General features: G+C 44.0%; 1 pseudogene across 1 annotated transcript; it reads right to left on the bottom strand.

Annotated features, from left to right (window-relative positions):
• Positions 1-6,265: 6,265 nt before the first annotated feature.
• On the bottom strand, positions 6,266-11,115 carry LOC147897507 (uncharacterized; annotated as a pseudogene). Its single transcript, XR_015541688.1, has 3 exons — positions 9,077-11,115; positions 7,743-8,980; positions 6,266-7,660 (listed from the first exon to the last, which is right to left on the bottom strand). The product of XR_015541688.1 is annotated as an uncharacterized LOC147897507 (transcript).
• Positions 11,116-22,778: the final 11,663 nt, after the last annotated feature.

A 22,778-nucleotide genomic window follows, 5' to 3' on the forward strand; every position in this document is an offset into this window, starting at 1 on the left:
CAACAAGTTTAGTGCATCACGTGCATTCAAAAGGAGGGGTATTTTAAACCCACTTTGGGAAAAACTTAACAGGATTACAATAATAGGAGGGGTTTTTTAATTTGACTTTAGAAAAAAACCCGTTCGTTCATAAGTAAAGAGGGGAAAGACCCGTTCGTTCATAAGTATAGAGGGGTTTTTTAATTCGACTTTAGGCAAAAACCCGTTCGTTCATAAAGAGGGGTAGTTTTATTAGGGAAAACATTTAAGTTGAGGGGTTTTTAAATACCCCTTGAACGCACGTGATACGTAGGATTTCTTAATAGTTCACCCCCCAATTACCACATACCATGTGGTATGGAGGGTGACGCTCTACAACCAGTGAAACATGCAAGACCTCTCTCGACCATGCATTCCATGTCCTTTGTTGTATACTTGTCTTATTGCATTCCATTTTGCTTGTGCTTTGCCTGCCATGAACCCAAAGAAATTGCTTTCTCATATCCATGCCCTCCCATTACATCATTCAGGCACTCCCAAAATAGACTTGGGACTCCTTGTCCTCCTTTTTCATCTCACAAGTGACTACGGTAAGAAGCTCCTGAAAGCTACCACACAACAACAGTCAAAAGTGAAAGGCCAGTTTTGATGTATATAGTAGACAACTTGACATAATATTGCGAAACACGGGATCATATACGTGGCATGCCATTGTCACCCATCTTGAGATATGATGGGTGTGGTTAAATTGTATCCATTATTGGCATAGATCCCCATTGCCTGTACTCCTCGTCCTATGATCTAGATCCATGGCCAATGCAAGCTCCATTGTCAACATCTTAAACATAAAGCACCTATCGGTTTCAATCCCTTGATCGAGAAACCTGCTATGGTAAAAGAAGTCATAACTGTAATCCCTCTTCAACCTAAGCTAGTTGTCATAGCCAAAATTTTCTACACTCGGCCCCTTGCGTGCTTTGTGCACCATCTTCTTCAACCTTCAATATGACACACGGTATAGGGAGGCTCAAACAGGTGACTCAATCACTTCTCAATGCATACATACTTTCCACTATGGAAAAATGGTCCAAGCTTCTCGAGGACATCGTGCAACTCTTTTTTCTCAAGATGCTCATGGCCTCCCTCCTGTACAAGCTTTGACATCACTAACTGCTTTGGAATGCACATATGCACCCTTCTTGGACTAGTGTTTTGATTAGCACACACCACTCTCTACACCATGTCTATGGTCTTTTCTAGCAATTTCTTGAATGATCCTTCTTGAACACAATGTGAATGTTTACCTGACGGACTCGTCACTAGGCATGACATAATAAACACTATAGTTGCAAGATCTGCAACATATGGGTTGCTTCTTTTGTAGTAGTGGCAGACTATCTTGCCATTGCTCATGGCTAGTAGACCCACATTGCAAGTTCTCTTTATTGACCCCTTAAAACAACTGGAATTCCTAGAGCCCCTTTTTATGTACCAAGGACAATCTGAATTTTGGCACTCCATTGCACCAATACAAAGGCTTCTTCTGTACACACCGTCAAAGGCAACATTTAACGTTTTCCTGGTTTTGTCCAAAGGTGGCCATCCAACTTGTGCTCCATCCCTGACATTGCTGAAACACTTTCCTTTGCACAAGGAAACTTGGAAATAACATCTCCATAATAAATCCTTGGCAACACCTCCACTCGCCGAATAGGCCGAATTCGACTCACAAGCTTGGTGAAGGTGTGCTTATCAAAAGCACGCAAGGCGTCAATGGTACTATGATACAAAGTTGGGGGTTTAACTTCGGTCATGTCTCAGACACAAAAATTAAATAAGGGGAAGTGGTTGTGGAATCAAGGAAAACCAGACAGACACACTCACCTTCTGTACTTCTAGACCAAAAAAAACAAACAAACATCAAAAGTGAAATCATACTCCAACATAAGAAATAAGGACACCGGGGAAGAATTGATTTGAGCCAATCGTTCGGCCCCAAAAATGAAGGAATTAATAAATACATACCAAGGACTTTGAAATTTAGAGAGTTATCAATGATAATAAGCGGATCTTTCAAGGTTAAGTATAAGTTACCCACTTTGAAGCAACCTTAATACATTTTGTAAACTACATGGGTGCGAAAATTAGTTTTAACTTTCTTTTGGAAATAGCCTTAATTGATAGAGCCTCATAGTCAGAGCCAGTGCTTCCATGCATACATGCACTCTTGTTTAGTATAGAGCAAAGACAACAAATTCAAAAAGATACAATAGATCTACATAGAGCTCCCCTAACCGAACACACTAAGTTCATCCAAAAAAATCCGCATGAAATCTGTCATATAAGAGCCGAAAATCTCCTGCATTGCTCGCTGAAAAGTCAAGGAAGCATTCCGCAATCCAAACCACATGACTGTGCATACATAGACCCCCCATGATGTGATGTACAATGTTTTGGGCTGGTCTTCAAGAGCCATTCGGATTTGGTTGTACCCGCTATATCCATCCAAGAAAGAGTACACCTCATGCCCCACCACTTCGTCCAGCATAGAATCCATGTACGGCAAGGGAAATGGATCAGGTACAGTGGCCGCGTTCAGCTTGCGGTAGTCAACGCAAATCCGCATTTTCTTTTTTTTTTTGGCACAATGACAATCGGGGAAATCCACTCCGGATTCTCAATCGATGCAATGAATCCCACCCGCAACAGCAGGCGCTCCAATTCTTCATGCACTTGCTTAGCCACGTGCGAATTCGTACGATACCTCTATATCTTTGTCGGCGTCACATCTAGTTTGAGGTTGACCCGCTGCTAGTAAAATTTTGGATCCAGACCCTTCATATCCGCATAATCCCAGATGAACACATCGAAAAATTTCCGCGAGAGAGCAATCAATTCACTGCGAAATTCAACCGGTCAACAATGTGCTGATTTTGACTGGTTTAGATGCTCCATCCTCTCCTAGATACACCGTATCCAGAGCATCTTCCTGAACTCACGTGACTCGGCTCATCCATTCTTCAAATTCTCCCTCCTGCTACATGAGATCCCGTGGATCCAAATCCACTACTACTTGCTAGGGCTCAGTCGCCTCATTCGGATCTGTGCTGGCCGCACCCGCCATAAGACTTTGATGCATGTAACTTTCCATAATGCGTTCCACATAAATGGTGAAGATAGGAACTAACTCCCGATTTACTTTGAGAAAGGCTTCCTCCTCATCATCCTCCAATCTGTCCACCATGTTCACCATCTCGACCAACACAAGTTGTACCGCATTCGCCAAAGCTGCTACCACGCCCATTGTGACCCACACTTTCTTCTTTCCTCTCCACACTGAAATGACGTTCTACTCCCAATTTTGATTGACTTTTGCTTCCGCAACCAAGGCCTACATAAGAGGACGCTATACTCTAGTGTTGTGGCTTCCATGTTGAGCACCACAAAGGACACCACGAATGAAATGCCCACCACCTCCAAAACAACGGCCCGTAAGATTCCGAGTGGTCAAACCTGACATTGATCAACCATGCGGACTAAGAATGGTGCCAGCTCCCAAGACATCCATCCCATTTCTTGGCAAGTCTTCAAAGTGACGATATTGACCCCCGAATCGCCATCTACCAGCACCTTAGCAAAAGTGCGCCCTTGTGCCTTTGCGGATATAACTCAGATTCTCATGTCGGTGAGAAGGACTACCAATACTGGGCAAGAATCAGCTTGGCATAGCTCCACCTCTTCTGGTTTAGACTCCGTGTGCACGAAATGCAACAATTGCTAGTGGAATCCCGAACCAGGTTAAGCAATCTTCCCAATGAAATCTGGATCGGTGCCTCCAAAATACACTTCAACCCCGGCTCCCTTTGCGGAGAATTTTCCCGCTTCTTGGCTTGGTTTGCGACCAACGGAGTTGCTTCGACCATTCCCTGGTAAGTGTAGCTTGAACTTGGCTTGAGTCTCCACCTCTGATTGGACAATCGGTTCCGAAAACTGCACCTTACGTGCTTCACTAGGCGTTGTTGCTGACTCTACCAGTGGCATTAGTGGTGGCTCCTTCGTCACCAACTCGTAGACTAGGCTTCGGATGTGTTCCTAGGCTGGCTAATCTAGCAACTTGTCAAGCTTGGAAGAAAGCTCTGAAGTTACCAGTTCAGAGGAATCCGACCAGGAAGCGAAAATGAAGACCCGTAGAGCCTCTAAAGGAGGCAAGGATACTCCAATGGCTGCCAGAGAAGGATCAATACCTAAAGCCTTGAAGGATATCTGGTGCACTCACTGCCCATCACTCCGCAGAGGAGTGTGCTCTTAATGCAAATTGGTGCACGATTTGCTCGACTAATACAACACAATGGCATGCCACTAAAATGGACGCGGTCAGAGAGCGATTGGTCAACGGCAAGATGCGAATGCGTCTTTTGTGTAAAAAGAGCCACAGCAACAAGCATTTCAGCCACAGTAGTTATCGCTTCAGTCGCAGCAACAGACGTTACTAATGAGGCGGAGGTGGCGGTGGCTACGGACGCGGAGGCAGGGGTGGTCGTCAAAATTGACCAAAAACCTGTCTGTTTTGCTTGGGCGAAGGCCATTGGTAGAACGAATGCTTGGAGGCTCAAAAATGGGATTGGCAACGTTCGAAGCGGCAAAAGATGTTCGCGAAAATGCCCAGCACTTCAATGGTACACATTGTTGATGATGATCCGTTGGTGTGCTTGGAGATTAGTATAATCACCCGTGCTAATACCAAGCTGCGAGGACCAACTCCCAAGAACGAGGTCACATTTGTGTTATCATCACTATCATCCGACTTCTCAGATTTTGGCTGCTTCTTCTTGGCTTTACTCTTCATGGATTTGCGGTTCTTGGATATCCTCCCATGCAACGAATCCCCCACTCACACTACTTGCGCCATGAACGCCTTGAGTGTGGTCTATGTCCGATCCACTGTGACCTACGCCGTCCACAAATCCCGTGACAACCCCAAAATGAAGTAATCATTGAGTACATCCTGGGCAGGCCGTTCATTCGTAGACACATTGCATTGCATGAGTAAGTTGAATTTGGATGCATATCCTTCCACATCCTAGCAACGCAATCTATCCAAGAATGCGTCGCAAGCATCATCATATGTGGCGAAATGGTCCACTGCGTACTCAACCAACCATCATGCTGCCTTGCCCGCTAAAGTTGACTCAAAAACTACCTCCTGTGGGAGCGGTGCCATAGGTCCTTGATTGTTGCGAGAAGCCGCCGAAACCACAATTGGAGACGAAGATGCACTCAACACCCAACGTGCATCAAGCGAGACCCAAACCCGTAACCTTGGCGGTGAAACTAACTGAGCAGGCAAACTCTGATGCCACTCGACCCCTCCTGAAGCTTCTTGCGGAATGATGTCTCCATGCTCGGGATCACTGTTACACCGCCGCAGCCGCGTCGTTAGTGTCAAGGGATCAAGAGGTCCTTGCAAGCACATGCGCATGCATGCCTACTGGGAAGATATAACAACCGCAAAATTCGCTACAAGGATTGATCCACAGGAGATTATAATTACATTCGGGCAAACAAGCAGGAAAAGGGTTTTCTTCGGGTAATGGGCAGACTCAAGGATGACTGGCCTTACAACACCTCTCTCTTGTGGCTGACAGATCTAAAGCTGACACTAAAGTTATTCCAGCACAAAGTGCGTGAACGATGGCGACAATTTGCTCCATGACTCTTGCTCTGTTTCAGCTCACAGGTTTAACGCACGTAGGAAACACCACCCATCCAACCACCTTAATTTCATGCTGTGGAGGCTGCTTACATACACATTCTCTACCAAAGACAATTTCTAAATGGAGGGACGTCCCACCGCTTTGTTTATTCTGCAGTATACGGATAGAGAATCCTCTTCATCTATTCTGGAGCTGCGCAATTGTTTAACCATTTAGCATTCGCAGATGGCTACATCGTGCTCAGATAACGATTCGGTTGACCTGGAGGCAAGCCCTACTCGGGGTTAAAGGACAACTTAATGAAGTTCAATTAATCATTTGAGCGACTGTTACCCAACTGATTTGGAAGCTGAGAAATAATGCTGTGCTTGACTATGATAAGGTTGGGAAATATCTGATCCAAGAAGAGCAGACAGAAATCCTTGTGATTCTAGCCTGTTTTAGCTATAAGAATGACGAGCTAAACTCGCCCATTCAGCTTTGAAACAAAGACTTTAGCTCTAGCAGTTCATTGTGTTCATTATCTTTTAATATCAAAGTTTCTTTTTACCCCCCCCACCCCCCCCAAAAAAAAAAAAAAAAAAAAGCCATGTCTCAACATTACATAATGTCAGGACAAGAATACAGTAGTGCATTCCAAGCAGGAGCTTGGTGCCCATTTTTCTATCACCCCCATAAAACAAGGGCATTATATCAATACCTCTAGCACAATACATAAGTCTCAGAAAAAACTGGGCCGTGCAATCCCTTCATACCTAGCCTGTTTTCGGAACCTGTCTTGTACCATGTGCACCGGACCATCTAGCCCACCTTCCTTTCGCATTCTCTTCCCGTTAAATACACGCATCCCATTCCTCTTTCCAACCAGCTTCCCTCCTTCCATTACAAAAGGCAAGCCTGCATTCCACATTTTTCTTTTGCCATCTTTAGAAAACTTTTTTACAGCATCTTTAACATGCTTCTTTTTTAACTTCATTCCAGCTTCTTTCACTTGCATGATGCTTCTGTTCTCCAAGTTTGAAAACCCTGCACCCTTGAAAACAGGAGATAATTTTCCCTTTGGATTGCCACACTGCCAAAGTGATTCTTCCATAGTCGGTATTGGCAACCTACCATCATGCCTGAGTGAGCCATTCCAACTTCTGTGCTGCTCGATTCCAACATTCCTATCCTTGCAATGCTCTCTAAATTCTTGCTTTGATATGGGTGAAACACTTCTCAACCTTTCATTTTGGTGCCATCCATCTGCGCAAAAAGCCAAATTCTTCCTCCTCATGGCAGGCCTTCCCACAGAATCATAGCTGGATAGATGCTGAGTTTCAGGATCTAAATGCCCTCGTTTCCCCTCCCGGAGGAAGCCGGGGCCATTCCAATCAAAGCTTCTGAATGAGCCCTCCTCATCTGTTAAGCAGGAATGCTCACCAAGTCCACCCGGTACATCCACAAAGTTTACTCTCCAGTGAAAAGCTTTTCTTCGATCTTTTGGAAACAATCTCACCTCATTTCCAGCTACCAGGAAAACCTTTCTCATTGATAGCAATGCATGAGCAACTTTGGCATTTGGCAAGCACGCCACAATATTAAGATGCTCATCAGGCCTTCTGGAGGTCGGAAACGTAGTGGTGAGATATCTCACCACTAAACTTCCAACCTCCAGAAGGCCAGTATGACAGAGGGTCCTCTCAAATAGCTCATTCAAAGCTCCTCGAAGCAATTTGTGGCTCAGCCCTTTTGCAAGTCCCTCCACAATAATCATACACTCTGGATCAGCTGAACAGACTCCAGCTGCAGAGAGTCCATTCCAAGACGCAAGTGGCAGTGGGAAAATACCAATTGGGATAACACAATCTGGCTTCTTTCCAGGCTCATCTCCAAACCTCCGAGGCATTGGGGTGATGTTCGAGGGCAGATCTGAACAGGTACTTCTTGACCTTGACAGCCGTTGAGTCATGTGTACTTGTCTTTCTCTATCTGCGTCAGACCTCCAAGCCTGTTATAGGAATTTCGTTTATCTGTCGGGGATTGTGTACTGAGTCTGGATGCCCAGACTGTCCTCGCCAATTGTAGCCTGAACGATACCTGGCCCCTGATCTAAACTAATCTGGGGGGCGCAGGATGATGTAGGATACAGGACTATCTTTAGGCACAAAAAGCCGAGTATTCTCAATGTATTCATCCATTACCGCATCTGCCGTAGCCTCAGAATTAAATTGGAAGAACGCATAATCTGTACCAGGTTGAACAGATATATACTCAAGGTACCCACCTTGGTTGCTCTTCCTTGAAATTAAGAGTAAAATCTCCTCAAAGACCTTCCTCACGCAGTCAATCTTGAAATCATCCCCTCCCGGAAAGATACCAACAAAAAGGGACCGTTGCGGGCATATGACGCTTGAATGCCTAGACATGAGAGGTGCTGAGCTGGCATCACGGCAGATAAATACATCTTCCCCGATGTCTTTTAGTAGCTGTGGATTCTTGGTGCACTTGAACACGAGCGTCAGCTATCAGTTCGGAAGCCACCTCCAAGTAGGCATCACAAGACTCTGGAAGGAGATACACAGACACCACAAACTTAATATCTATAGATCCATCAGAACCCTGTAAAATCTTGGAAAAAAAGACTTCAAGATAGTCCTTCTGCCAGCGGGACTTCGGTACATTGCCAACAAATATCACTCTAGCTGGCTTCAATGGCATACATTCAATGAGGGGCCTCACAGAAGTGTGAGTCCCTTTACATCCTTCAATGTTGAAGTGGTATCCATTCACTCCCCATTCAAATACATCAAGCTGATTAGCCCCCAAGACAATTTGTGCAACTTTTTCTGTTGACAATTCCACAAAGGCAAAATCTTTGAGCACTTTGACTACCTGTATCTCACCTAGTATTGCTGGGGCAAAATCAAATCGTTCAAGAAAGTTCTCCATCAGACTCTCCAGGATTACCCCGATGTTCTCAATTCCATCTGGAATGCAGCCTACAAAAACCTACCGTTCCTTTGCAACTACAGACCGTGCAGTTTCAAAGGAAAGGTCACTATCAGTAGGCCATTTCCAGTTCAATTGGATTGATTGAATAGAAGGAACACTCTCATGAGCAGGGGGTTCAGGAACACTCTCAGGTTCAGCACTGAGATGAGATTCAAGGTTTTCACTGTGATCACAGTAAGAATCAGGGGCAGATGGAAGCTTTTCCCCAGCCACAGTGTTCGATGGAGAGATCGTCTGACCTTTTTCATTACATCGTGCCTTATCGGCCCTTTTACCAACATGCCAGACGTTGCCTGGTGGTTACACAGTGAAAGGAAGCATTCGTCAGGAAAACATCAGAGATGAAAGGCATACATCAAATTGTTGAACATGAAAACTCCTGGGCATACCTTTTGCATCACACAACACAGATGGAACTTGCTCAGTAAAGTAAGTTCCTCTGCCAGGAGTTCCAGGAGAGAAGCGTCTGCATACATTTCCTCCGTCTGCTCTTTCAAAATCTTGACTGTGGCTAAAGTGTGTCTCTGCGCTTTCAGACCCTTCACTTTGGCTGGACTCGGCATCAGAATCTTCGCTTTGACTGGACTCAGCATCGGCTCTTTCAGACTCACAACTGTGGCTTGACTGGGAAACTTCACCTGAGCTATACCCAGGGGGCTCCTCCGCAAGAAGAGTTTCGAGAACGTTACGCTCTTTGATATCCAATGTCAAAGCCTCCGATAAACTCCTATCATGGACGATGGCACTGGAAATTTCTCTGGCACCAAGGGGCGCCGTGCTTCCCGAACTGGTGATCCCAGGATCTTTAGCAGAATGCTTTGCACGAGCAGAAATAGCTTTGAGATCCTTGGTTGTGTTTTTTATCGATGCTTCTTCTACAGGAATCGTCTGGATCCTTGAGTGTGTCAGGCATCCACGAGGTCAACTGAGATACTGCCTGGAGCAACACTTCCACTTTTACATGGGATTTCACACTGATCCGCTTTCTCGACGTCAACCGGTTGACAATCCATGTCTTGTGCATCGGGAACAACCGCTTGGGGACAGCAAGCTTCCTGCAGATCGCCACGGTTCGACATGGCAGAAAGTTCGTTTACAGCATCTACTTCTTTCGGAGGCAAGTCGAGGGAAGAGTGTGGAGCATCCTCTTCGTCACATGAGGGGGCAATCGTCCGAATTTGAGAGCTTTCATTGAAATAAGATTCTACTTCTATACGACTAGAGAGAGCAGTAGCAGCCATACCTCGAGAGCTTCCATTGAAAACAGACTCTGGTTCTTTGAGACCAAAGAGAGGAGTATCAGTCATATCTACATCTTCGGATCTACCAGTTCCTTCAGAGTTCGAGGTACCTAACTGTTCGTGTGCTTCGAATTGTGCATCTTTCTGTAAGATCTCCTTATCTTTTACATCATCCGCCAATTCCGCAACTTTCGAACTTGCAGACGGTTCAAGCTGGGAGCTTTTCTCTGCAGCCTCAATCTTTTCGACATTGAGCGCATCGACATCTACTGATCCTTCCGTACAGAATCCCTCGACCCGGCCTCTTTCTTTTACGGGCTGCCTCCCTTCCAATTGCTCGTCTTTTTTCTGGAACACATTAGGCTTTACAGGAAGCCTTACTCTCTTGACTCGTAGCCTCACTTTCTTGGCTAGCTCACTGATGGCTGTATCCCCAGTGGAGTGCTGATCAGTGGACTGATTGATTGGTTCAAATCCTGGCGGCAGCGAGCAGTCAGACCCTGTGCTATCTTTCGTGATGCTCTCGGGAGCTCTGTCACTGGATACTGCCAACACTGGCGCGGCTGCCGAAGGACTGATTGGATACTTGGTCTGACCCTTCTCGTCAAGTGCGTTTGCCTTCATCGTCAACGTCACTGGCGATATATTCAGCAAAGAGCGAGGGCTTCGACTCAAATTGATCACGAGCTTGCCTTTGGAGTCAAACCCACTCTTGCCGCTGGGTTTCAGGGAGCAGACCCCAGAAGCGTCTCTGTTATTGCCACTGAAGCTTCTCCAAAGCAGCGCAGGGTTTAAGCCGGCCTCGTTTGGGGGCAGCTGATCAGAGGTGGTCGCCGGGGCAGGGGAACGTCCAAGCTGCGGGGTGAAACAACAGGGCAAACTCTCGCAGTGGAGCTCGTGAGAGGGCATGCCGGGCTGTACAGGAGGCAGGCCGAGGCTAAGGGAGCGACGCTTGTAAACTCTCTCCAAGGAGGGGTCGAAAGGGGAGGCAATTTCACGAGAGGAGGGAGAAGAGGGAGGAGCAGGGGAGGACATAGTGGGGCGAAAGAGCTCCGGAAAGGTGGTGAGAGGGGGGAATCAAAGGCGAAGGGAGGAGGAGGAGGACGCCATAGCCGAGCTTTCTGAGCAGGACGCCATAGCCGAGCTTGATGAGTTTGAGCATTTGCTAAAACCCGTAAACCCTCAATTCACAAAGAGAAGGCCTCGGCCACGTCATTCCTCCCCCTTTCTCATAATATCTATCTAGATAGATACCTTTCCCATTTCCTTTTTGTTGTTGTTTTTGCCACATTTTGCTTTCAGTCTAGGGTTCCGAGGAGCCTTCCCCGAGTATATTTTTTCTCTCAACACTTCGCACTGCTTTAGAGACTCTCCTCGGAGTTCTCGAGTTTTTTCGCTAGAAAAAAATTGGCTTTATGCCAGCTTTCGACGGCAGTTAGAGCGGTTACATACCGCCAAAGGGGGGGCACCCATCTACGCATTCTGATTGGCTCCCCCCATTAAAGATGGACAAGCACTCTTTGGTGTGTAAAGGCCCTTATTCGCTACGTCTTCTGCTAGAAACAAGGATGCTTCTTATCTACTTTTTATAATCTCAATTTTTCTTAATAAATATCATATTTTCCTACCGAAAAAAGCAAACGAATCACAAAACTCGGGGTTCGAAGAAAATGTTTTCCTCAATAAATCACCTGCAGATGCCGTGCGACAATGCAGTGGTAGGGCATTTGGCCTACCAGCATGGCAAGTATTTGGCTCCCCTTGCCACATTTTGCTTATCCCCTCTTATATATCACTCTAGGGTTCAAAGCAAAGTTCAAAAAAAAGGTTTTTCTCAAAAAATCGCAAACCTTGGGGTTTCCAATTTTCGAAGATTTTGCTTTAGAATTTGCAAATATCTTAGCTAAGATATAACTAAATTGCCTAAAATTGTACAAATTTTGCAAAATTTGAGAAAAAATATTTTACATGTGAAAATGAATATGTTGCAAGTTCATTGTATATAGTTTGCATGTTTCCTACCAACATTGAATTCCATACCCCTTTTCATTTCCTTTGGCTCACCTTGTTACCACATTTTTTTATCCCCTCTTATTTATAGCTCTAGGGTTCCAAACAAAGTTCACAGAAAGTATTTTTTTCAACAAATCACAAAACTTGGGGTTTTTCAATTTTCAAAGGCTTTTCTTTTTCTTGGCGGGGTGGGGGGGATCATAAATAAAGTAAGTGAAAAAAAAAAAAGAAAAGCTAACATCTCTATAAGAACTACTACTACATAGGTGAATCTTATAACGCCCCACAAGCTACAAGTAACTCTTGAGAGTAAGGAGCAACACAATGAAGTGTAATCCAAAGCTTCTCATATCAAAGGAAGCTAAAAATGCTGAAGGAAGCTTCTGCTTGTGAAAAATCATTACATTTCATTATTTCTAATTTTCGAAGGTTTTTCTTGAGAATTTGCAGATTTTTCAGTTGAAACTTAGCTAAATTATGTGATATCTTGCTTAGCTAAATTACGTGAAATCTTCTAACTTTACAAAATTGAGAAAATATCGTTTACAAGTAAAAATGAAAATGTTGCAAGTTCATTGTATATAGTTTGCACGTTTTCTATGAACACTACAAGTCTTAGTGTTCATTTATAAGTTTTATTTAAAAAATTCAAGTTTTAAGAAAATATATAACTATGATGCCTTGAAATTTGCACATTTTAAAACCTCCTATTTTCAAATTTAAAGGTTACTTTCCAAAATTTGCCATTCACCTCACATTGAACATCAGTTTTTTGTGAACATTGGTTCCAAGGCAAGGCCTCCCCTAAAATCCATCACATTGCCCTTACCAATCACTCCAATTTAAGGGTTTTTAAAATAAGGTGAATGATATTCACATGGCCTGCCTAAAGGGAATAAGAATTGTAGTTTTAAGTAAACAAATCCAACGACTAGGAATGCTCTTACATTGCAGTTCAACATCTACAAAAAAATCTTTAGCTGAGAGCTCCTAGTGGGTTGTGTGATGCCATGCCAAAAACTCATGTTCTAAATGCCATGAAAGGGAGCTCCACAAAATGAAAAGCTAATGTTCTTAAAGCCATGATAGACCGAGAGAGATGCAAAATGCATTCAAAGTACAAACCTTTGTTCAAGAATGAAGACACGTCAATTCAGGGCACAAAAGTCATATCTAGGCACAAGGGATGAGCTTTGATAACTGCAATCAACACATACTCTGCATAATCAAGTTGCGAAACAAAAGCTAAACATTTCACCCAAGATTCATCGATTGGGAAAGGCCCCATGGATTTCTCCACATAGTAAAATATATACCGTGTTCAAGTTGAGTTTTCGTATATTCACACAAAATCTCGAATCCAGCACTTTCTCTTGTGGCACTCTCATAGTTGTAAGGTCTCCAAACATGTAGCTTTCTCTAAAATTCCATCACTATTAGGTGCATTCCCCCATTTCTCCAAGCTCAAGCATGCATTGGACATCACTTTTGACATAATAAGGTTAGTCTAACCTATCCACCTTTCGTAAATGTGAGTAGAAGAGTTGCCCAACTCAACTAAATGCAGCTCAATTGTTTGTAGTGCTATAGATTCAAGGCTTACAAGTTTTTCGAGCTACCCAAATTTATCCCCTCTATAGGTCCATGGATGCCAAACAGACCGACCTCAAGTGCTCGTACCCTCTCAAATTCAGCTTCTCGAGCATTTGCACTTTGAGACACTCACAAATTTTATACTATTAAACGATGGTGTATTCATTTTCTCAACAATACTGTAGAGTGAGATACTTAGCCATCTATCCAACTTGCACATACTTATATCTAGGCTTGCCAAGGAGGGTAACCCATTCTTGTATCTCCTTCGACTCAATTGCTCCCAATTATGGAACCTTAGGGATAATTGCAAGCTTCGAAACTTTCCTTTCATGAAACCAATGCGTTCTTTAAAACTTGCATGTTGGAACTTGCTCCACGCATCTCTTGTCAGAGGTTCTAGGCAAGCCTTCCTACATGCCATTTCTCAACAAAGCTCATGGATGCAAATATAATCATCATTGTTGCTCTAATGCCCTATGAACACCTTAGACTTCAAAGTATGTAGCTATGGTGCAAACAATTCAAGAAACCAACTCAGGACCTTCCTCTAAAGAGTTGTAAGTAAATCATTATAGCATTCCAATTCAAGAATTAGAGAGATCATATGCAAACAATTTCAAAACGAATTACACTGCATTCTTTGAAACGAATGCATTCTTCAAAACTTGCATGTTGGAACTTGCTCCACACATCTCTTGTCGGGTTCTAGGCAAGCCTTCCTACATGCCATTTCTCGGCAAAGCTCATGGATGCAAATATAATCATCATCGTTGCTCCAATGGCCTATGAACACCTTGGACTTCAAAGTATGTAGCCGTGGTGCTGCAAACAATTCAAGAAACCAGCTCAAGACCTTCCTGTAAAGAGGCTGTAAAGTAAATCATTACAGCATTCCAATTTAAGAATTAGAGATCATATGCAAATAGTTTCAAAGCCAATTACAGTGTTTATCGTATCAAAGGGCTTGGCCACCAAAGACTTAGCACCTTCTCGTCCTTGTGTTCAACACATTCACAATGTTCAGATTGTAGCGCAAATCAGAAGCATTTAGGCACAGGGTGTCCTACACGTATGGACACACCTTTTGTCGATGAGAGCTTTCACAACATCCTTGGCCAATTCTTTGGCTCTAGTGGCATATCCTTGGCGGATTCCTTGGCTCTAGCAGCTACTTTCGAGGGAGGAAGAGATTGAAGATAAAATCATTCTTACTGAAGAACATTGATCTTGATCTGGATTTACAATAGAAGTCATTGACAAAGGTTTAGGATTGGGATGCAGCCCTCCTCACACTACCATGCATCCCATGCTTCCACTATGAGGGTATAAAAACATGCCTCAAAGGTCTTCTCACCATGCAATTGGGACCCGATGGCCATGATACATTACAAGGGCCCTCAAACTCACCTATTTGGAGGCCCATGCAAAGTATCATAGCCATCCAACATCATGTTCCCCATTTGCAAACCCCAAACCCTTGTTTTTGTACCATCATAGAGGAAGCATGGTGGCAAAAACATGGAAATGTCCATTCTTGACCATGTAAACGGGACTCGATGGCCATGATACTTTGCATGGGACTCAAACTAGGTGCGTCTAAGGCCCGTGCAAAGTATCATGACCATTGGGTCATGTTTACATGGTGAGAATACACTCGAGGCATGTTTTTGTACCATCATAGAGGAAGCATGGGCAAAAACATGGAAATGTTCATTCTCGACCATGCAAATGGGACCCGATGGCCATGATACTTTGCACGGGCCTTAAACTAGGTGGGTTTAAGGCCAGTGCAATGTATGATGGCCATCGAGTCCCATTTGCATGATGAGAATACCTTCGAGGAATGTTTTTGTACCATCATAGAGGCAGCATGGGAAAAAACATGGAAATGCTCATTCTTGATCATGCAAACGGGACCCCATGGCTATGATACTTTGCACAGGCCTCAAATTAGATGATTCTAAGTCCCTACAAAGCATCATGGCCATCTAGTCCGGTTTGCATGGTCAACAATGAGCATTTCCATGTTTTTGCCCATGCTTCCTCTATGACGGTACAAAAACATGTTTTGAAGGTATCCTCACCATGCCAACGGGACCCGGTGGACATGATACTTTACACGGCCTCAAACTAGGTGAGTTTAAGGCCCAAGCAAAGTATCATGGCCATAGGGCCCCGTTTGCATGGTCACGAATGAAAATTTCCATGTTTTTTTCCATGCTTCCTGTACAATGGTACAAAAACATGCCTCGAAGGTATTCTCACCATGCAAATGGGAGCCGATGGCCATGATACTTTTCACATGCCTAAAACTAGGTGCATAGAGGAAGAATGGGCAAAAACATGGAAATGCTCATTCTTGACCATGCAAACGGGACCCTATGGCCATGATACTTTGCACGGGCCTTTAACGCCCATGCATGTTCCATGGTGAAAATCAAGGAGATATCGACTCCGATTCGCATCAAATGGTTTTCAATTTGCATAAAAATCTATGAGTTCAAGGAGACTACGAACCATATCGATCACACACATAAAGAGATTTGTTCACCTTTACCTAAGGTTGAGCTCAATGATGGAATACAAGTTTCTTTATTGGCTAGTTCACTAATCCGATCAGCGATGGCTGTTGCCCTAGCATGTGGTAGAGCATGGGCATATACAACATCGGGTTGCCCAAGACCTTTTGAGGTCTTCTTGCATCTACATGCAAAAGTAGTTTTCCCAATTTGTGACCTGTGGCACTGCCAACCTAGTGAGGATGTTGGGCACGATTGATTGGTAGTGGCCGTGTGTTTGACTTGGGTCATCCACTGGAGCACACATGCCAATTTCTCCAACTTAGGCTTTGTGATTTTGGAGAAGTGGATGTGGCCCTTGCTCTTCTTCCATGTTGCAGATGTTACCTAGGGCCTCATGCATGGATTTTCTGTGGGAGTATTTGTCTGCAATGATGGGGAGGCCGAAGGCAGCATGCACCATGTCCACATTGAGGTGGTAGAAGTGGGGGATGCCTATTGCATCGTGGTGAATGCCAACATTCGAGTTCAAGTTGTGGGCATTGAGGAATTCTCCGAATAGCTTCATGCCGAGGTGGCATGGCACGGGCTTGAGGCCTATCATAGCGAGGGAGGCTTGTACTTCTGGCTCCTTGAGAGCTTGGTATGCAGCTGCGTCATGGTAGTAGAGGGTGTAGTCGTGCCCCTCATAGACATACTTTGAGTGGATGGTGCAGCCGTTGAGGTATTGTAGTCATAGGCTTCTCTGAGTGGCCAATGGGTCAGGGACCTTAAAATCTTGTATTCCCCCTGTGTTGGAGTTGGGGTACTTTTTCAGGACGCCTTTGAGGGGGTGGTCATAGCTGCTGTGCTAATTGTTCCTAGGAGGCCTGTTGTGTTGCGATTTCCTCCTTTGTTTTTGCAGTTCCTTTGCTGGGACGTCTAAGGGCATTCGGATTGTCCCTAAAGTTGTGCTCTGGGATTCAGAGGGGCGAGTGGGCGATGGATTGGGGGGGTGGATGTCGAGTTCCATCTCGAAGTCAAAGAACTCATTGTTGGGATCCATGGGAAAAAAGGATGGAAATTGCGTGAGAAGAGAGCTGGTGGAGGAGGACGAAGTTGAGAACATTCAAGGGTGGTTGGAATGTAGGCTGGAAGGAGGCAGAGGACTGAGGAAGATTTGGTAGAATTTCAATAGAGTTTTGGTGTTCTTGCTAAGGCGATGACCCAGGGGGATAGTGTGGCCTTTTATAGCTTCTGGTATCCCTACAGCCAGGGGATGGCGTAAGGAGATGAGTAGTGGGGATCTGTCGATGGGTTGGTGGGATAGGAGTAATGACAATGACCGGCGGGATAGTAGTAAGGTGACAGATCATGGGGATATGGCAACGGGTCGACTGGATAGGAGCGATGGCAACGATTGGCAAGATAGCAGTAAGGCAATGGGTCATGGGGATAGGAGCTTGTATGTGAGTTTTTCAACTAATTATCTAAATTTGGTTCATGTAGGGAGATGAGCTCGTGGAAGGAAGTTTGAGAGCGCACGCATTGCATAATCATCCTCATGAGACAATGTTGACCCAAGGATATCGAAATGCTCTAAGGGAAGATTGAGAGATAGAAGAGCAACAAAATACAAGCATTGAAGAGGAGGATGCACTGAATGAGGATGAAATTATGCAAGAACTCATAAATACTTACTTGGATGCTCCTTCACCCCAAGATGAAAGAGATGAAGATGTCCCAGAGATCAGGGAGGATAACATGAGTCCTAAAGAGGAAAGCTTATGACGTGAAGAAAGCACCATGCTATATGAAGGGGCAAGAAAATATAATCTTGCAACAATTCTTTTGATCTTAAATTTACAAGCAACCTACAGATGTGGTCGGACACTAGCATTTTGCCCCTATTTTCATAAGAGTTTGGATCTACTACAAGTAGTGTCTCACTGCATGTACTTTCAATTTACATGGCTTCGAATTCATTGAATGAATCGATGTTTCAAGTTACTTAAAATACTACTTCCAAAAGGAAACACAATTACCAACTCACACAACGCAAAGAAAATGCTTACATCATTAGGGATGCATGCAAGTCAATTCATGTGTGTCCCAATGATTGCATCCTTTACAAAGGAACATATGAGCACTCTACAACTTGTCCCCAATGTGGTGCATCTCAATATCAGCAAGACACACAAGGACAAAATATTTCGAGAGAGGTCCTATACGCATCTCACATCCATTTCGATGTGGATCATTAGTTGGACTTATGGAAAAGCTTGGAGGCATGTAGAAAAGGAGTGGGCACAGTTTAGGCTTGTTGAGCCTAGGCATTTGCATCTTGGATGGATGGTGTTAATCCATTTGGACATCAATCTGCATCATGGTTAATAGGGCCATTAGTAGTCACAATCTACAACATTTCTCCTTGGCTGACCATAAACAAAGGGCATTTAATGTTGGCACTCATTGTGCCAGGCAAGCACAAGGTGAAGAACATGGATGTGTATCTAGCCCCCTTAGTAGACGAGCTGCAGATTTTATGGAATGGCATGCAGGTCTATGAAATTTCAAAGCCTTTGGGTCAATGCCATTTTCAAGTAAAAGGCATTTTGAGCATGATTATCCCGGATTGCATGATTACTTGGGTACAATTGTCAATTCCTCCTGACTCACCAAAATCAATTTGTGATTGTTTGTTTTGCGATTGATGGTGTTCTTCTTTCACTTCTCAATACTATTTTCTTTTGTCCCATAATTTTAATAGGTCTCCAAGTGTTCAGATACAATGCATGTCCACTTTGTGGAGATAGTTTGTGCAACCAGTACTCAAAAATCTCTCAAAGAAAGTATATGAGAAGCATAGTGGTTTCTTCCTATGGACCATCCATATTGATTCAATCCATCTTTTGGGGAGGTTGAACTAGATCCTATTCCTCCAGTCATGAGATCTGAGGATTGGGAGCCAAAAGTGGAAACACCTCTACCTGGCATGCAACATTTTTCCATATTTTACTCTCTTCCTTATTGGAGGCATCATAAAGTGACATATCTACTGGACCCAATGCATATATTCAAAAATGTGTCAAAAAGTTTGTGGAAACATATGATTCGAGATAGAGATACAGCAAAACCATGAGAGGACTTGAAACTGATGAAAAACAAAAGACCCTTCTGGCCAAAACAAAATCATGCCGACAAGATGATTTTACCAAAGCCACCATTGGTATTAACAAAAGCAGAGGCGGCCTAGATGAAGAGTGTTATTGCGGGTATGAAAACCCCAACCGGGTACATGCATCTCTTAAAGGGTGCCTTTACTTAGAATGAAAACTAAGTGATCTAAAGTCGCATGATTGGTACAAAATGATACATCTAACCTTATTTCCATGCACTTGAAGATTTGGAAACATTTTTGAACTCTTGTTTTAATTTTGCCAACACAGATTGTTACTATAGTATGTACTTCCAGGGGATGCAATACTAAAAATGCATGAAATGCCATCAACAAGCTCAGTGTATATGCATTTCTATGCACTTGTATGTCTACCCATTACCCTCATGAAAAGACAACCAAAGAGGACAAAAAGGACAACACATTAATGCACTGCCCTTTTTGACCTCTCAAGGTGTCTTTTCATGAGAGGTTCAGACTCTAGACACAAAACAAAGCCATGCACTACTGTACATGCACTTGATCTTAGATGCAACAATTTGTAAGCAAGGAGGGGGCTATTAGACTGCCCAAGGGGCCAAAATAGACAACGCGTTAATGCGCTACCTATTTTGGTCCCTCATGCAATCCTAGAGTATAGGCAGGATTGTCTTTGAATTTGACCTTCTTTACCGTGGTCGCTACCTAGATGCCTTTGGTCTACAAGATTTCATAAATTTTTTCCTTGTCTCTACGCTTGAACATTGGACTTGCATACTATATCTATGCTTGAACATTGAGCTAGATGAAGCCCGTGTTTTGTGGCAATTTCAAGTACAATGCACGGCAGTGGAAGGTAGGTTGGGTGGATATGGAAATAGGTATGCAGATGGGTAGGTAGAACTTTTCATGTCGTTGTTTCAATACATCTACCCCTATTATTGCTTGAATATCTCACATGGGGGGGAGGGTCTTGGACTGCCTGGGGCAGCAAAAGAGACAGCATGCTCTTTTGTTGCCCCAGGCAGTCCAAGAGTCCCTCCCTTGCATGGCTTTTGTTAAAGCCAGGATTTGCTTACGCACAGGATGAGAGGTCTACACGAAGAGTGGGTGAGCCAATTGCTTTAGATTTGAGGGCACACGCCAAAGTGGAGGACAATGCTTCTCTTGTGATATTGCTTGTCGGACATTGTGGAAAACATATTTGAGCTCAAATTTGTGGTCTACAAATCCTTCTAAGGTAGAGACAAGCTACTAGGGAAAAGCAACAAATAGCATGCTTGCTTTTGGCATAGTCATTGGGCACTGATCGTGAAAGCTCGAGAGTAGTATCACCCAGCCAATCACAGAAGGCATCAAGAGGGAACAAAACTAGGCTTACCGAAACTTAGAGTAGACTCCTTTAGCACAGCCTAGAAGCAACAAAGAATTCATGAAATCAACGTGAGAAACAAAATAGCCCTCTGATTAGCTCGAAATTGAGCAAGGAGGGAGTGGATGGAGGAGACTGAATGGTGAGGAGAGGGACTGACCTTCTACGCTCGGACGAGGATGGGTGGGAAGGGTGGGGGAGAAGCCGAGGCCTTTGCCGAAGAAGGCATGGGTGAGCTTACCAAAGGAGGAATGCATGCAAGTAGCAGACGACGAGGAGGTGGCCGTGGCCATGGAAGCTCCTAATTGAGCCACTGCAGATGCTGCCACCATAGCTAATGTTCTCTCACAGAAAAACACTCTCTTTGTTTGTGATAGTTTTGCTTCTACCAATGGTTGATGAATATGAAATGTCCTTCTTGTTTGGATTAGATGTTGAATGGCTTTCCAAGGAATGTGAGAGTGAACGAGAGGGAGAGAGAGCTTATGAAATAGCTTTTTTCAAAGCTACAGAAGGCCTCTCAATCCTCTCAATCAGAGGAAAGACGCACTTCATTTCCAAGATGGTGGGCTTGGGATTGAGAAGCCCATTCTCCTCTCCAATTCAAAGAACATACTGTGCTCGAATCTTGAGGCTTCAATTTTGAAATTCCCAGAATCTTACCAATCGCCAAATCAATTTACTTCACTGCCATTGTTTGAATGTCTTGCATAATTAAAACTACCCATAAACAAATTTGCACTACCTCTACCCATTCCAAGAAGAAAAATACTTGCATCTTAGACCCTCTCCATCGCAGCCTCCATTCAGACCCAAGCAAATCTCCATCACAACCTCCACTCAAACCCCCCCAAAAACCAACTACTCTACAGTCCTCCTGCATCCAAAATAGACTACAAACCCCTCTTTGCTACCCTTCTCTGCAACCTCCATGCTACATAGTTCGTACGCACGTCTCGATGCCCGCCATGTGTCTCATTTCCAAAATTCCACTACCAAATAGGCAAAGTCCCTAAGAATGAATGGGAAGTGTAATTTTCTCAAGATCCTAGTGTTCTCTAAAAGGCTATGGGTAGCACCATCAATTATTCATCCTCCATGCTACATTCTACTCTAGCACACCTTTCGTCTTCTCAGCCGGGTTGCTATCGCAAAGCAACACCTTTACCTCACAAACCATCTACTCCCAAAAATAGACTATGCTCACTACTCATCTTTGCAACTTCCATGTGACTTAATACCATGTCTCCAAGCTCGCCATCTGCCTAATTTCTACCCGCTTTCCCCTATTATACTAAAAACCTTCTGCTTTCCTTGTAAGTGCCATGGACACCTTTGGCGGCTTCCCCTACCAAAGGCATTGCTCTCTGCCAATACTCATGCAGCAGTCCATTCTGCTGTATCTCTTCATTATGGCAGGAGGTGACATTGCGTATGGTGAGCTTCTGAATTGCACACATGCAAATGAGTTTTCTAAAATGAAGGCTATGGTGCAGCAAGGAGAGGCACTCTTTGAACCATTTGAGCACTCAGATGGGAGGGAGAGTCTTGGACTGCTTGGGGCAACAAAAGAGGCTACCTCTTTTGCTTCCCCAAGCAGCCCCTCCCTTGCATGGTTATGGTCATTGAAGTTCAGAGGAGAAAAGAGGAGTGCTTACCTCAGAATCTCTTTGCTCCTCAAAGTTCGTTGCAGCTCGTTGCTCGTTAAACCTTCTTCTAGTTGCCCAGCTCTTGGATTATTGAAGCTCTTTGCTCGTTTCCTAGCTCCTGGAATATGGAAGCTCGCTAAAGCTCTTTGTTCATTGCCGTTTGGATCTTCTTTTGATTGCCTAGCTCTTAGATTACGGAAGCGAACAGAAGTAAACAGACCTGTAGGCTAAATTGTTGAACGTCGACATCGCTATATTTTCTCTTGTTCTCTGGTTGGTGTTGCCTAGTGCTACATCTTGGCTTTAGCATTTGAATCATGCCATTTTCAATTTTCATTCGCTTTGGAGAACATGAATCATTGACCATTCGTTATGACACTCCTTTCCTAGAGGTTTCATTGGTGGAGCTTAGGGGACAATTTCACATTGAGAATGCCTTTGAATAGTTCTCTTCATGTTGCACTCAAATCTGCAATTCGAGTGGAGAAGGTTACTGAGCTTCCTCTAACTTATGATGGATATATTCTCTTCGAACTTCCACCTATGACTAAGGGCTCACCAATGT

The sequence above is a fragment of the Dipteris shenzhenensis genome, chromosome 10 (genome assembly GCF_047967505.1).
Source record: "Dipteris shenzhenensis isolate YYH24624 ecotype China chromosome 10, Dip_SZ_1.0, whole genome shotgun sequence".
Classification (NCBI taxonomy): domain Eukaryota; kingdom Viridiplantae; phylum Streptophyta; class Polypodiopsida; order Gleicheniales; family Dipteridaceae; genus Dipteris; species Dipteris shenzhenensis.